This window comes from Trematomus bernacchii, unplaced genomic scaffold (genome assembly GCF_902827165.1).
Source record: "Trematomus bernacchii unplaced genomic scaffold, fTreBer1.1, whole genome shotgun sequence".
Classification (NCBI taxonomy): Eukaryota; Metazoa; Chordata; class Actinopteri; order Perciformes; family Nototheniidae; genus Trematomus; species Trematomus bernacchii.
Genome location: NW_022987616.1, coordinates 1 through 12,947, shown reverse-complemented (window position 1 = coordinate 12,947; position 12,947 = coordinate 1). Strand labels below are relative to the sequence as shown.

Below are 12,947 nucleotides of genomic sequence, written 5' to 3'. Positions count from 1 at the left end.
GAGTGAGTGCTGAGTGCACTCAATAAAGATTCAAAACCAGAATCGACAAAACTCAACACAAACTATAGAGAGATTTAGTAGGCTAATTGAATATGCACCTGAGCAAGAATACAATTACATTTCAGCTAAGCATTCAACACCACCATCATCCTCCAGCAGCTGATTTGTAAACTAACAAAACTTGGCCTCAGCCCCTCTCTCTGCAACTGGCTGCTGGACTTCCTCACTGCCAGACAGCAATCTGTACGGGTCGGCGATAACACATAGGTCTGCTCAGCCCCCCGCTCTACACCCTGCTGACCACGACTGCACACCCACCTACAGCTCCAACTACTTCCTCAAGTTTGCGGATGACAGAACTATGGTGGGTCTCATCAGCAACAACGACGAGACCCACTACAGGAAGGGGGTGAACCAGCTTGCCTCGTGTTGCAAAGATAAACATTTTTAGTATTTCTATGTGTCTATGTTTGATTATGTATCCAAGACTGATCTCCAGACTGTGAGCAGCAATGTGTATGTCTGATTATTGCATGTTATCAGATACAATTATACGTTTATTGTGTTTGCATTACCAATTTTACCTCCCCGTTTATTTGTACATATTAAAGCTTTTGCGATGGCCGGGAATCGAACCCGGGTCAACTGCTTGGAAGGCAGCTATGCTTACCACTATACCACCATCGCCTTGTACTGTCGAATTGGTGGTGGTAGATTTTTTTTTTCAACCGTCACTCAAAACCATACGATAAATCTGCAAAGAAAGGAGTGTAACAATGAGTACCCTCTCTAAATTCACAATTTTCACCAGGACCTAGCGACTACCAACATCTCTTTTGGTAGGACTACTTACCAAAATACATTTGAAAAGGAGAAGAACAATGCCCACTGTTTCCAGCAGATGGCCCTCTTACTCTGTCCCATTACTGTGAGAGTGAGTGCTGAGTGCGCTCAATAAAGATTCAAAACCAGAATCGACAAAACTCAACACAAACTATAGAGAGATTTAGTAGGCTAATTGAATATGCACCTGAGCAAGAATACAATTACATTTCAGCTAAGCATTCAACACCACCATCATCCTCCAGCAGCTGATTTGTAAACTAACAAAACTTGGCCTCAGCCCCTCTCTCTGCAACTGGCTGCTGGACTTCCTCACTGCCAGACAGCAATCTGTACGGGTCGGCGATAACACATAGGTCTGCTCAGCCCCCCGCTCTACACCCTGCTGACCACGACTGCATACCCACCTACAGCTCCAACTACTTCCTCAAGTTTGCGGATGACAGAACTATGGTGGGTCTCATCAGCAACAACGACGAGACCCACTACAGGAAGGGGGGTGAACCAGCTTGCCTCGTGTTGCAAAGATAAACATTTTTAGTATTTCTATGTGTGATTATGTATCCAAGACTGATCTCCAGACTGTGAGCAGCAATGTGTATGTCTGATTATTGCATGTTATCAGATACAATTATACGTTTATTGTGTTTGCATTACCAATTTTACCTCCCCGTTTATTTGTACATATTAAAGCTTTTGCGATGGCCGGGAATCGAACCCGGGTCAACTGCTTGGAAGGCAGCTATGCTTACCACTATACCACCATCGCCTTGTACTGTCGAATTGGTGGTGGTAGATTTTTTTTTTCAACCGTCACTCAAAACCATAGGATAAATCTGCAAAGAAAGGAGTGTAACAATGAGTACCCTCTCTAAATTCACAATTTTCACCAGGACCTAGCGACTACCAACATCTCTTTTGGTAGGACTACTTACCAAAATACATTTGAAAAGGAGAAGAACAATGCCCACTGTTTCCAGCAGATGGCCCTCTTACTCTGTCCCATTACTGTGAGAGTGAGTGCTGAGTGCGCTCAATAAAGATTCAAAACCAGAATCGACAAAACTCAACACAAACTATAGAGAGATTTAGTAGGCTAATTGAATATGCACCTGAGCAAGAATACAATTACATTTCAGCTAAGCATTCAACACCACCATCATCCTCCAGCAGCTGATTTGTAAACTAACAAAACTTGGCCTCAGCCCCTCTCTCTGCAACTGGCTGCTGGACTTCCTCACTGCCAGACAGCAATCTGTACGGGTCGGCGATAACACATAGGTCTGCTCAGCCCCCCGCTCTACACCCTGCTGACCACGACTGCATACCCACCTACAGCTCCAACTACTTCCTCAAGTTTGCGGATGACAGAACTATGGTGGGTCTCATCAGCAACAACGACGAGACCCACTACAGGAAGGGGGTGAACCAGCTTGCCTCGTGTTGCAAAGATAAACATTTTTAGTATTTCTATGTGTCTATGTTTGATTATGTATCCAAGACTGATCTCCAGACTGTGAGCAGCAATGTGTATGTCTGATTATTGCATGCGATCAGATACAATGATTTGGTTGATGTGTTTGCATTGCCTATTGTCTTCCTCCTTTATTTGAAGAATTTAAAGCTTTTGCGATGGCCGGGAATCGAACCCGGGTCAACTGCTTGGAAGGCAGCTATGCTTACCACTATATCACCATCGCCTTTTACTGTCGAATTGGCGGTGGTAGATTTTTTTTTTCAACCGTCACTCAAAACCATAGGATAAATCTGCAAAGAAAGGAGTGTAACAATGAGTACCCTCTCTAAATTCACAATTTTCACCAGGACCTAGAGACTACCAACATCTCTTTTGGTAGGACTACTTACCAAAATATATTTGAAAAGGAGAAGAACAATGCCCACTGTTTTCCAGCAGATGGCCCTCTTACTCTGTCCCATACCGTGAGAGTGAGTGCTGAGTGCACTCAATAAAGATTCAAAACCAGAATCAACAAAACTCAACACAAACTATAGAGAGATTTAGTAGGCTAATTGAATATGCACCTGAGCAAGAATACGATTACATTTCAGCCAAGCATTCAACACCACCATCATCCTCCAGCAGCTGATTTGTAAACTAACAAAACTTGGCCTCAGCCCGTCTCTCTGCAACTGGCTGCTGGACTTCCTCACTGCCAGACAGCAATCTGTACGGGTCGGCGACAACACATAGGTCTGCTCAGCCCCCTGCTCTTCACCCTGCTGACCCACGACTGCACACCCACCTACAGCTCCAACTACTTCCTCAAGTTTGCGGATGACAGAACTATGGTGGGTCGCATCAGCAACAACGACGAGACCCACTACATGAAGGGGGTGAACCAGCTGGCCTCGTGTTGCAAAGATAAACATTTTTAGTATTTCTATGTGTCTATGTTTGATTATGTATCCAAGACTGATCTCCAGACTGTGAGCAGCAATGTGTATGTCTGATTATTGCATGCTATCAGATACAATTATACGTTTATTGTGTTTGCATTACCAATTTTACCTCCCCGTTTATTTGTACATATTAAAGCTTTTGCGATGGCCGGGAATCGAACCCGGGTCAACTGCTTGGAAGGCAGCTATGCTTACCACTATACCACCATCGCCTTGTACTGTCGAATTGGTGGTGGTAGATTTTTTCTTTCAACCGTCACTCAAAACCATAGGATAAATCTGCAAAGAAAGGAGTGTAACAATGAGTACCCTCTCTAAATTCACAATTTTCACCAGGACCTAGAGACTACCAACATCTCTTTTGGTAGGACTACTTACCAAAATATATTTGAAAAGGAGAAGAACAATGCCCACTGTTTTCCAGCAGATGGCCCTCTTACTCTGTCCCATACCGTGAGAGTGAGTGCTGAGTGCACTCAATAAAGATTCAAAACCAGAATCAACAAAACTCAACACAAACTATAGAGAGATTTAGTAGGCTAATTGAATATGCACCTGAGCAAGAATACGATTACATTTCAGCCAAGCATTCAACACCACCATCATCCTCCAGCAGCTGATTTGTAAACTAACAAAACTTGGCCTCAGCCCCTCTCTCTGCAACTGGCTGCTGGACTTCCTCACTGCCAGACAGCAATCTGCACGGGTCGGCGATAACACATAGGTCTGCTCAGCCCCCCGCTCTACACCCTGCTGACCACGACTGCACACCCACCTACAGCTCCAACTACTTCCTCAAGTTTGCGGATGACAGAACTATGGTGGGTCTCATCAGCAACAACGACGAGACCCACTACAGGAAGGGGGTGAACCAGCTTGCCTCGTGTTGCAAAGATAAACATTTTTAGTATTTCTATGTGTCTATGTTTGATTATGTATCCAAGACTGATCTCCAGACTGTGAGCAGCAATGTGTATGTCTGATTATTGCATGTTATCAGATACAATTATACGTTTATTGTGTTTGCATTACCAATTTTACCTCCCCGTTTATTTGTACATATTAAAGCTTTTGCGATGGCCGGGAATCGAACCCGGGTCAACTGCTTGGAAGGCAGCTATGCTTACCACTATACCACCATCGCCTTGTACTGTCGAATTGGTGGTGGTAGATTTTTTTTTTCAACCGTCACTCAAAACCATAGGATAAATCTGCAAAGAAAGGAGTGTAACAATGAGTACCCTCTCTAAATTCACAATTTTCACCAGGACCTAGCGACTACCAACATCTCTTTTGGTAGGACTACTTACCAAAATACATTTGAAAAGGAGAAGAACAATGCCCACTGTTTCCAGCAGATGGCCCTCTTACTCTGTCCCATTACTGTGAGATAGTGATGGGAATTATGGCTCTTTGAAGGGAGCCGGATCTTATGGCTCCGTTCCTTTCAAAGAGCCGTTCAAAAGAGCCGTTCAAAAGAGCCGTTTTTTTAAAAAGGGGGCGGGGTTACTAGGTTTATCTGCGAAATAATCACCAGGATAATGATTGACTGCATTGCCAGACCTAATGTCAATAATCTGCATTGTAAACATGACACAAGGTGGCGCCATATCCATGTCATTCATGTCAGTGAATGTACTTTGAATTTACCCTCTGCATGTGTTAAGTAAATAAAGTTGCCTTGCCTTGAATGAAATTCACGCAACTCTTAATATTAGTAGTGTGTTTTTAAGTGGCGATGGAGATTATTTGTTGACCCTGCTTTAAAGGATATTTTGCCTTTACAAATGGTGCGCTTTATCACTGCCTGGGTTTTGGTTGAAGTGCATCCAAATGCTGCTGCGTTTTCGCGTTTGGCTCATTTTACATCCGAAAAAACACGTCGTCTATCTGTCCAGTACCACTTGTTATGACTTCTCTCTCTCGCGTATTCCGTTAAGACCCACCCCATCTCACTCCTCGTGCTGAAACCTACAAATCAGAGTAGGGGCGGGTCTTCACAGAATACGTTTGGGGAACAAAATCAAGCTTTTTAAAAGGCGAGTGAATTTTGGCAGGCAGTGAGTGCGGACCAACTTTGATTGAACGATAAGAAGAACGGCTCTCACCAAGTACGACTCGGTTCCCCTCGTTCGTACCAAAGAGCCGTTCAAAAGAATCGGCTCGTTCGCGACCGACACATCACTACTGTGAGAGTGAGTGCTGAGTGCACTCAATAAAGATTCAAAACCAGAATCGACAAAACTCAACACAAACTATAGAGAGATTTAGTAGGCTAATTGAATATGCACCTGAGCAAGAATACAATTACATTTCAGCTAAGCATTCAACACCACCATCATCCTCCAGCAGCTGATTTGTAAACTAACAAAACTTGGCCTCAGCCCCTCTCTCTGCAACTGGCTGCTGGACTTCCTCACTGCCAGACAGCAATCTGCACGGGTCGGCGATAACACATAGGTCTGCTCAGCCCCCCGCTCTACACCCTGCTGACCACGACTGCACACCCACCTACAGCTCCAACTACTTCCTCAAGTTTGCGGATGACAGAACTATGGTGGGTCTCATCAGCAACAACGACGAGACCCACTACAGGAAGGGGGTGAACCAGCTTGCCTCGTGTTGCAAAGATAAACATTTTTAGTATTTCTATGTGTCTATGTTTGATTATGTATCCAAGACTGATCTCCAGACTGTGAGCAGCAATGTGTATGTCTGATTATTGCATGTTATCAGATACAATTATACGTTTATTGTGTTTGCATTACCAATTTTACCTCCCCGTTTATTTGTACATATTAAAGCTTTTGCGATGGCCGGGAATCGAACCCGGGTCAACTGCTTGGAAGGCAGCTATGCTTACCACTATACCACCATCGCCTTGTACTGTCGAATTGGTGGTGGTAGATTTTTTTTTTCAACCGTCACTCAAAACCATAGGATAAATCTGCAAAGAAAGGAGTGTAACAATGAGTACCCTCTCTAAATTCACAATTTTCACCAGGACCTAGAGACTACTGTTAGAAATTAAAATTCAATGTTTTATGGCATGATTTAGTCTAAAACATACCATCAGTTTAAAAGCAGTCAGATGAAGAACTTATTACTTTTAGTATTGTGTTCACACCTTAAATGGTGTGAAAGGAGGGATTGTTAGAAATTAAAATCAATGTTAAACAGCATAATTCAGTCTAAAACATATCGTCAGTTTAAAGCTGTTTTATTGTGGAAAAGCCCGGAAGTTCTCAGGAAATCAATGCCAAGCTTTTATTCTGAAAAATCCTTTATCCGGTTAGCTTGTGACTAATGTTGCGTTTTCTGAATGTAAAGTGAAAATGACTTAGTGTTACACACAAACGTACGGACTTTAACACTACATCGATAGACGTTAAGATATTATTACTGCTGAATATTAAATGAAGGTCTAGTCGATCGTAGTGTTTACAGATACGTGAGAAGCTATGACGTCAGAGGGAATTTCCGTAAAATAAGAACTGTGCCGGAGCGGAACCACTAGGACTTCTAAACTAAGTATTACAGCTGTTTATAAGGTATTAAATAGAAAGTCATGACAGAGATAATGAGGAGAAAATGCTTAAGGAAGTAGGCAGAGAATATCAATGTCGAAATCATCTGTGCTCTCGCGATATCGAACCGGCAAATGAGTAGGGGGCCACCCACTATTTGCACAGCGGGGGACAACGAGACGTGGATAAAAAGGCAGGACGAAAGATAACGCAGGCTCTTCCCTTCACTGCAGCCTCCCTCAAGACAACACCGGCTTTGTCTCTCCATTCACCATGCTTGTTCTTTAACCACGTTACTTAATTAAACTACCCATTTGAACCTTTTTCAGAGACTCCATTAGTCTCGTTATTTTAAGTTTCTTTCCTGGGAGCGAGAAGATCACAAATTATCAACACTACCAACATCTCTTTTGGTAGGACTACTTACCAAAATATATTTGAAAAGGAGAAGAACAATGCCCACTGTTTTCCAGCAGATGGCCCTCTTACTCTGTCCCATACCGTGAGAGTGAGTGCTGAGTGCACTCAATAAAGATTCAAAACCAGAATCAACAAAACTCAACACAAACTATAGAGAGATTTAGTAGGCTAATTGAATATGCACCTGAGCAAGAATACGATTACATTTCAGCCAAGCATTCAACACCACCATCATCCTCCAGCAGCTGATTTGTAAACTAACAAAACTTGGCCTCAGCCCCTCTCTCTGCAACTGGCTGCTGGACTTCCTCACTGCCAGACAGCAATCTGTACGGGTCGGCGACAACACATAGGTCTGCTCAGCCCCCTGCTCTTCACCCTGCTGACCCACGACTGCACACCCACCTACAGCTCCAACTACTTCCTCAAGTTTGCGGATGACAGAACTATGGTGGGTCGCATCAGCAACAACGACGAGACCCACTACATGAAGGGGGTGAACCAGCTGGCCTCGTGTTGCAAAGACAAACATTTTTAGTATTTCTATGTGTCTATGTTTGATTATGTATCCAAGACTGATCTCCAGACTGTGAGCAGCAATGTGTATGTCTGATTATTGCATGTTATCAGATACAATTATACGTTTATTGTGTTTGCATTACCAATTTTACCTCCCCGTTTATTTGTACATATTAAAGCTTTTGCGATGGCCGGGAATCGAACCCGGGTCAACTGCTTGGAAGGCACTATGCTTACCACTATACCACCATCGCCTTGTACTGTCGAATTGGTGGTGGTAGATTTTTTTCTTTCAAACCGTCACTCAAAACCATAGGATAAATCTGCAAAGAAAGGAGTGTAACAATGAGTACCTCTCTAAATTCACAATTTTCAACCAGGACCTAGAGACTACCAACATCTCTTTTGGTAGGACTACTTACCAAAATATATTTGAAAAGGAGAAGAACAATGCCCACTGTTTTCCAGCAGATGGCCCTCTTACTCTGTCCCATACTGTGAGAGTGAGTGCTGAGTGCACTCAATAAAGATTCAAAACCAGAATCAACAAAACTCAACACAAACTATAGAGAGATTTAGTAGGCTAATTGAATATGCACCTGAGCAAGAATACGATTACATTCAGCCAAGCATTCAACACCACCATCATCCTCCAGCAGCTGATTTGTAAACTAACAAAACTTGGCCTCAGCCCGTCTCTCTGCAACTGGCTGCTGGACTTCCTCACTGCCAGACAGCAATCTGTACGGGTCGGCGACAACACATAGGTCTGCTCAGCCCCCTGCTCTTCATCCTGCTGACCCACGACTGCACACCCACCTACAGCTCCAACTACTTCCTCAAGTTTGCGGATGACAGAACTATGGTGGGTCGCATCAGCAACAACGACGAGACCCACTACATGAAGGGGGTGAACCAGCTGGCCTCGTGTTGCAAAGATAAACATTTTTAGTATATCTATGTGTCTATGTATCCAAGACTGATCTCCAGACTGTGAGCAGCAATGTGTATGTCTGATTATTGCATGTTATCAGATACAATTATACGTTTATTGTGTTTGCATTACCAATTTTACCTCCCCGTTTATTTGTACATATTAAAGCTTTTGCGATGGCCGGGAATCGAACCCGGGGTCAACTGCTTGGAAGGCAGCTATGCTTACCACTATACCACCATCGCCTTGTACTGTCGAATTGGTGGTGGTAGATTTTTTTTTTTCAACCGTCACTCAAAACCATAGGATAAATCTGCAAAGAAAGGAGTGTAACAATGAGTACCCTCTCTAAATTCACAATTTTCACCAGGACCTAGAGACTACCAACATCTCTTTTGGTAGACTACTTACCAAAATATATTTGAAAAGGAGAAGAACAATGCCCACTGTTTTTCCAGCAGATGGCCCTCTTACTCTGTCCCATACTGTGAGAGTGAGTGCTGAGTGCACTCAATAAAGATTCAAAACCAGAATCAACAAAACTCAACACAAACTATAGAGAGATTTAGTAGGCTAATTGAATATGCACCTGAAGCAAGAATACGATTACATTTCAGCCAAGCATTCAACACCACCATCATCCTCCAGCAGCTGATTTGTAAACTAACAAAACTTGGCCTCAGCCCGTCTCTCTGCAACTGGCTGCTGGACTTCCTCACTGCCAGACAGCAATCTGTACGGGTCGGCGACAACACATAGGTCTGCTCACCCCCTGCTCTTCATCCTGCTGACCCACGACTGCACACCCACCTACAGCTCCAACTACTTCCTCAAGTTTGCGGATGACAGAACTATGGTGGGTCCGCATCAGCAACAACGACGAGACCCACTACATGAAGGGGGTGAACCAGCTGGCCTCGTGTTGCAAAGATAAACATTTTTAGTATTTCTATGTGTCTATGTTTGATTATGGTATCCAAGACTGATCTCCAGACTGTGAGCAGCAATGTGTATGTCTGATTATTGCATGTTATCAGATACAATTATACGTTTATTGTGTTTGCATTACCAATTTTACCTCCCCGTTATTTGTACATATTAAAAGCTTTTGCGATGGCCGGGAATCGACACCGGGTCAACTGCTTGGAGGCAGCTATGCTTACCACTATACCACCATCGCCTTGTACTGTCGAATTGGTGGTGGTAGATTTTTTCTTTCAACCGTCACTCAAAACCATAGGATAAATCTGCAAAGAAAGGAGTGTAACAATGAGTACCCTCTCTAAATTCACAATTTTCACCAGGACCTAGAGACTACCAACATCTCTTTTTGGTAGGACTACTTACCAAAATATATTTGAAAAGGAGAAGAACAATAGCCCACTGTTTTCCAGCAGATGGCCCTCTTACTCTGTCCCATACTGTGAGAGTGAGTGCTGAGTGCACTCAATAAAGATTCAAAACCAGAATCAACAAAACTCAACACAAACTATAGAGAGATTTAGTAGGCTAATTCAATATGCACCTGAGCAAGAATACGATTACATTTCAGCCAAGCATTCAACACCACCATCATCCTCAGCAGCTGATTTGTAAACTAACAAAACTTGGCCTCAGCCCGTCTCTCTGCAACTGGCTGCTGGACTTCCTCACTGCCAGACAGCAATCTGTACGGGTCGGCGACAACACATAGGTCTGCTCAGCCCCCTGCTCTCATCCTGCTGACCACGACTGCACACCCACCTACAGCTCCAACTACTTCCTCAAGTTTGCGGATGACAGAACTATGGTGGGTCGCATCAGCAACAACGACGAGACCCACTACATGAAGGGGGTGAACCAGCTGGCCTCGTGTTGCAAAGATAAACATTTTTAGTATTTCTATGTGTCTATGTTTGATTATGTATCCAAGACTGATCTCCAGACTGTGAGCAGCAATGTGTATGTCTGATTATTGCATGCTATCAGATACAATGATAACGTTTATTGTGTTTGCATTACCAATTTTACCTCCCCGTTTATTTTGTACATATTAAATGCTTTTGCGATGGCCGGGAATCGAACCGGGTCAACTGCTTGGAAGGCAATGCTATGCTTACCACTATACCACCATCGCCTTGTACTGTCGAATTGGTGGTGGTAGATTTTTTTTTCTTTCAACCGTCACTCAAAACCATAGGATAAATCTGCAAGAAAGGAGTGTAACAATGAGTACCCTCTCTAAATTCCACAATTTTCACCAGGACCTAGAGACTACCAACATCTCTTTTGGTAGGACCTTACTTTACCAAAATATAATTTGAAAAGGAGAGAACAATGCCCACTGTTTTCCAGCAGATGGCCCTCTTACTCTGTCCCATACTGTGAGAGTGAGTGCTGAGTGCACTCAATAAAGATTCAAAACCAGAATCAACCAAAACTCAACACAAACTATAGAGAGATTTAGTAGGCTAATTGAATATGCACCTGAGCAAGAATACGATTACATTTCAGGCCAAGCATTCAACACCACCATCATCCTTCCAGCAGCTGATTTGTAAACTAAACAAAACTTGGCCTCAGCCCGTCTCTCTGCAACTGGCTGCTGGACGTCCTCACTGCCAGACAGCAATCTGTACGGGTCGGCGACAACACATAGGTCTGCTCAGCCCCCTGCTCTTCATCCTGGCTGACCCACGACTGCACACCCACCTACAGCTCCAACTACTTCCTCAAGTTTGCGGATGACAGAACTATGGTGGGGTCGCATCAGCAACAACGACGAGACCCACTACATGAAAGGGGGTGAACCAGCTGGCCTCGTGTTGCAAAGATAAACATTTTTAGTATTTCTATGTGTCTATGTTTGATTATGTATCCAAGACTGATCTCCAGACTGTGAGCAGCAATGTGTATGTCTGATTATTGCATGCTATCAGATACAATTATACGTTTATTGTGTTTGCATTACCAATTTTACCTCCCCGTTTATTTGTACATATTAAAGCTTTTGCGATGGCCGGGAATCGAACCCGGGTCAACTGCTTGGAAGGCAGCTATGCTTACCACTATACCACCCATCGCCTTGTACTGTCGAATTGGTGGTGGTAGATTTTTTCTTTCAACCGTCACTCAACACCATAGGATAAATCTGCAAAGAAGGAGTGTAACAATGAGTACCCTCTCTAAATTCACAATTTTCACCAGGACCTAGAGACTACCAACATCTCTTTGGTAGGACTACTTACCAAAATATATTTGAAAAGGAGAAGAACAATGCCCACTGTTTTCCAGCAGATGGCCCTCTTACTCTGTCCCATACTGTGAGAGTGAGTGCTGAGTGCACTCAATAAAGATTCAAAACCAGAATCAACAAAACTCAACACAAACTATAGAGAGATTTAGTAGGCTAATTGAATATGCACCTGAGCAAGAATACGATTACATTTCAGCCAAGCATTCAACACCACCATCATCCTCCAGCAGCTGATTTGTAAACTAACAAAACTTGGCCTCAGCCCGTCTCTCTGCAACTGGCTGCTGGACTTCCTCACTGCCAGACAGCAATCTGTACGGGTCGGCGACAACACATAGGTCTGCTCAGCCCCCTGCTCTTCATCCTGCTGACCCACGACTGCACACCCACCTACAGCTCCAACTACTTCCTCAAGTTTGCGGATGACAGAACTATGGTGGGTCGCATCAGCAACAACGACGAGACCCACTACAGGAAGGGGGTGAACCATCTTGCCTCGTGTTGCAAAGATAAACATTTTTAGTATTTCTATGTGTCTATGTTTGATTATGTATCCAAGACTGATCTCCAGACTGTGAGCAGCAATGTGTATGTCTGATTATTGCATGTTATCAGATACAATTATACGTTTATTGTGTTTGCATTACCAATTTTACCTCCCCGTTTATTTGTACATATTAAAGCTTTTGCGATGGCCGGGAATCGAACCCGGGTCAACTGCTTGGAAGGCAGCTATGCTTACCACTATACCACCATCGCCTTGTACTGTCGAATTGGTGGTGGTAGATTTTTTTTTCAACCGTCACTCAAAACCATAGGATAAATCTGCAAAGAAAGGAGTGTAACAATGAGTACCCTCTCTAAATTCACAATTTTCACCAGGACCTAGAGACTACCAACATCTCTTTTGGTAGGACTACTTACCAAAATACATTTGAAAAGGAGAAGAACAATGCCCACTGTTCCAGCAGATGGCCCTCTTACTCTGTCCCATTACTGTGAGAGTGAGTGATGAGTGCACTCAATAAAGATTCAAAACCAGAATCGA

The 12,947-nt window shown here is 43.5% G+C and overlaps 8 non-coding genes across 8 annotated transcripts; all 8 read right to left on the bottom strand.

The window, feature by feature from the left end:
- Positions 1-615: 615 nt before the first annotated feature.
- Positions 616-687, bottom strand: trnag-ucc. Its single transcript has one exon. It is a non-coding gene; the product is annotated as a tRNA-Gly (tRNA).
- Positions 688-1,540: 853 nt separating this feature from the next.
- Positions 1,541-1,612, bottom strand: trnag-ucc. Its single transcript has one exon. It is a non-coding gene; the product is annotated as a tRNA-Gly (tRNA).
- Positions 1,613-2,471: 859 nt separating this feature from the next.
- On the bottom strand, positions 2,472-2,543 carry trnag-ucc. Its single transcript has one exon. It is a non-coding gene; the product is annotated as a tRNA-Gly (tRNA).
- Positions 2,544-3,404: 861 nt separating this feature from the next.
- Positions 3,405-3,476, bottom strand: trnag-ucc. Its single transcript has one exon. It is a non-coding gene; the product is annotated as a tRNA-Gly (tRNA).
- An 860-nt stretch (positions 3,477-4,336) lies between these two features.
- On the bottom strand, positions 4,337-4,408 carry trnag-ucc. The gene has a single exon. It is a non-coding gene; the product is annotated as a tRNA-Gly (tRNA).
- Positions 4,409-6,072: 1,664 nt separating this feature from the next.
- Positions 6,073-6,144, bottom strand: trnag-ucc. The gene has a single exon. It is a non-coding gene; the product is annotated as a tRNA-Gly (tRNA).
- A 2,692-nt stretch (positions 6,145-8,836) lies between these two features.
- trnag-ucc lies at positions 8,837-8,909 on the bottom strand. Its single transcript has one exon. It is a non-coding gene; the product is annotated as a tRNA-Gly (tRNA).
- A 3,677-nt stretch (positions 8,910-12,586) lies between these two features.
- On the bottom strand, positions 12,587-12,658 carry trnag-ucc. Its single transcript has one exon. It is a non-coding gene; the product is annotated as a tRNA-Gly (tRNA).
- Between the last annotated feature and the right edge of the window lie 289 nt (positions 12,659-12,947).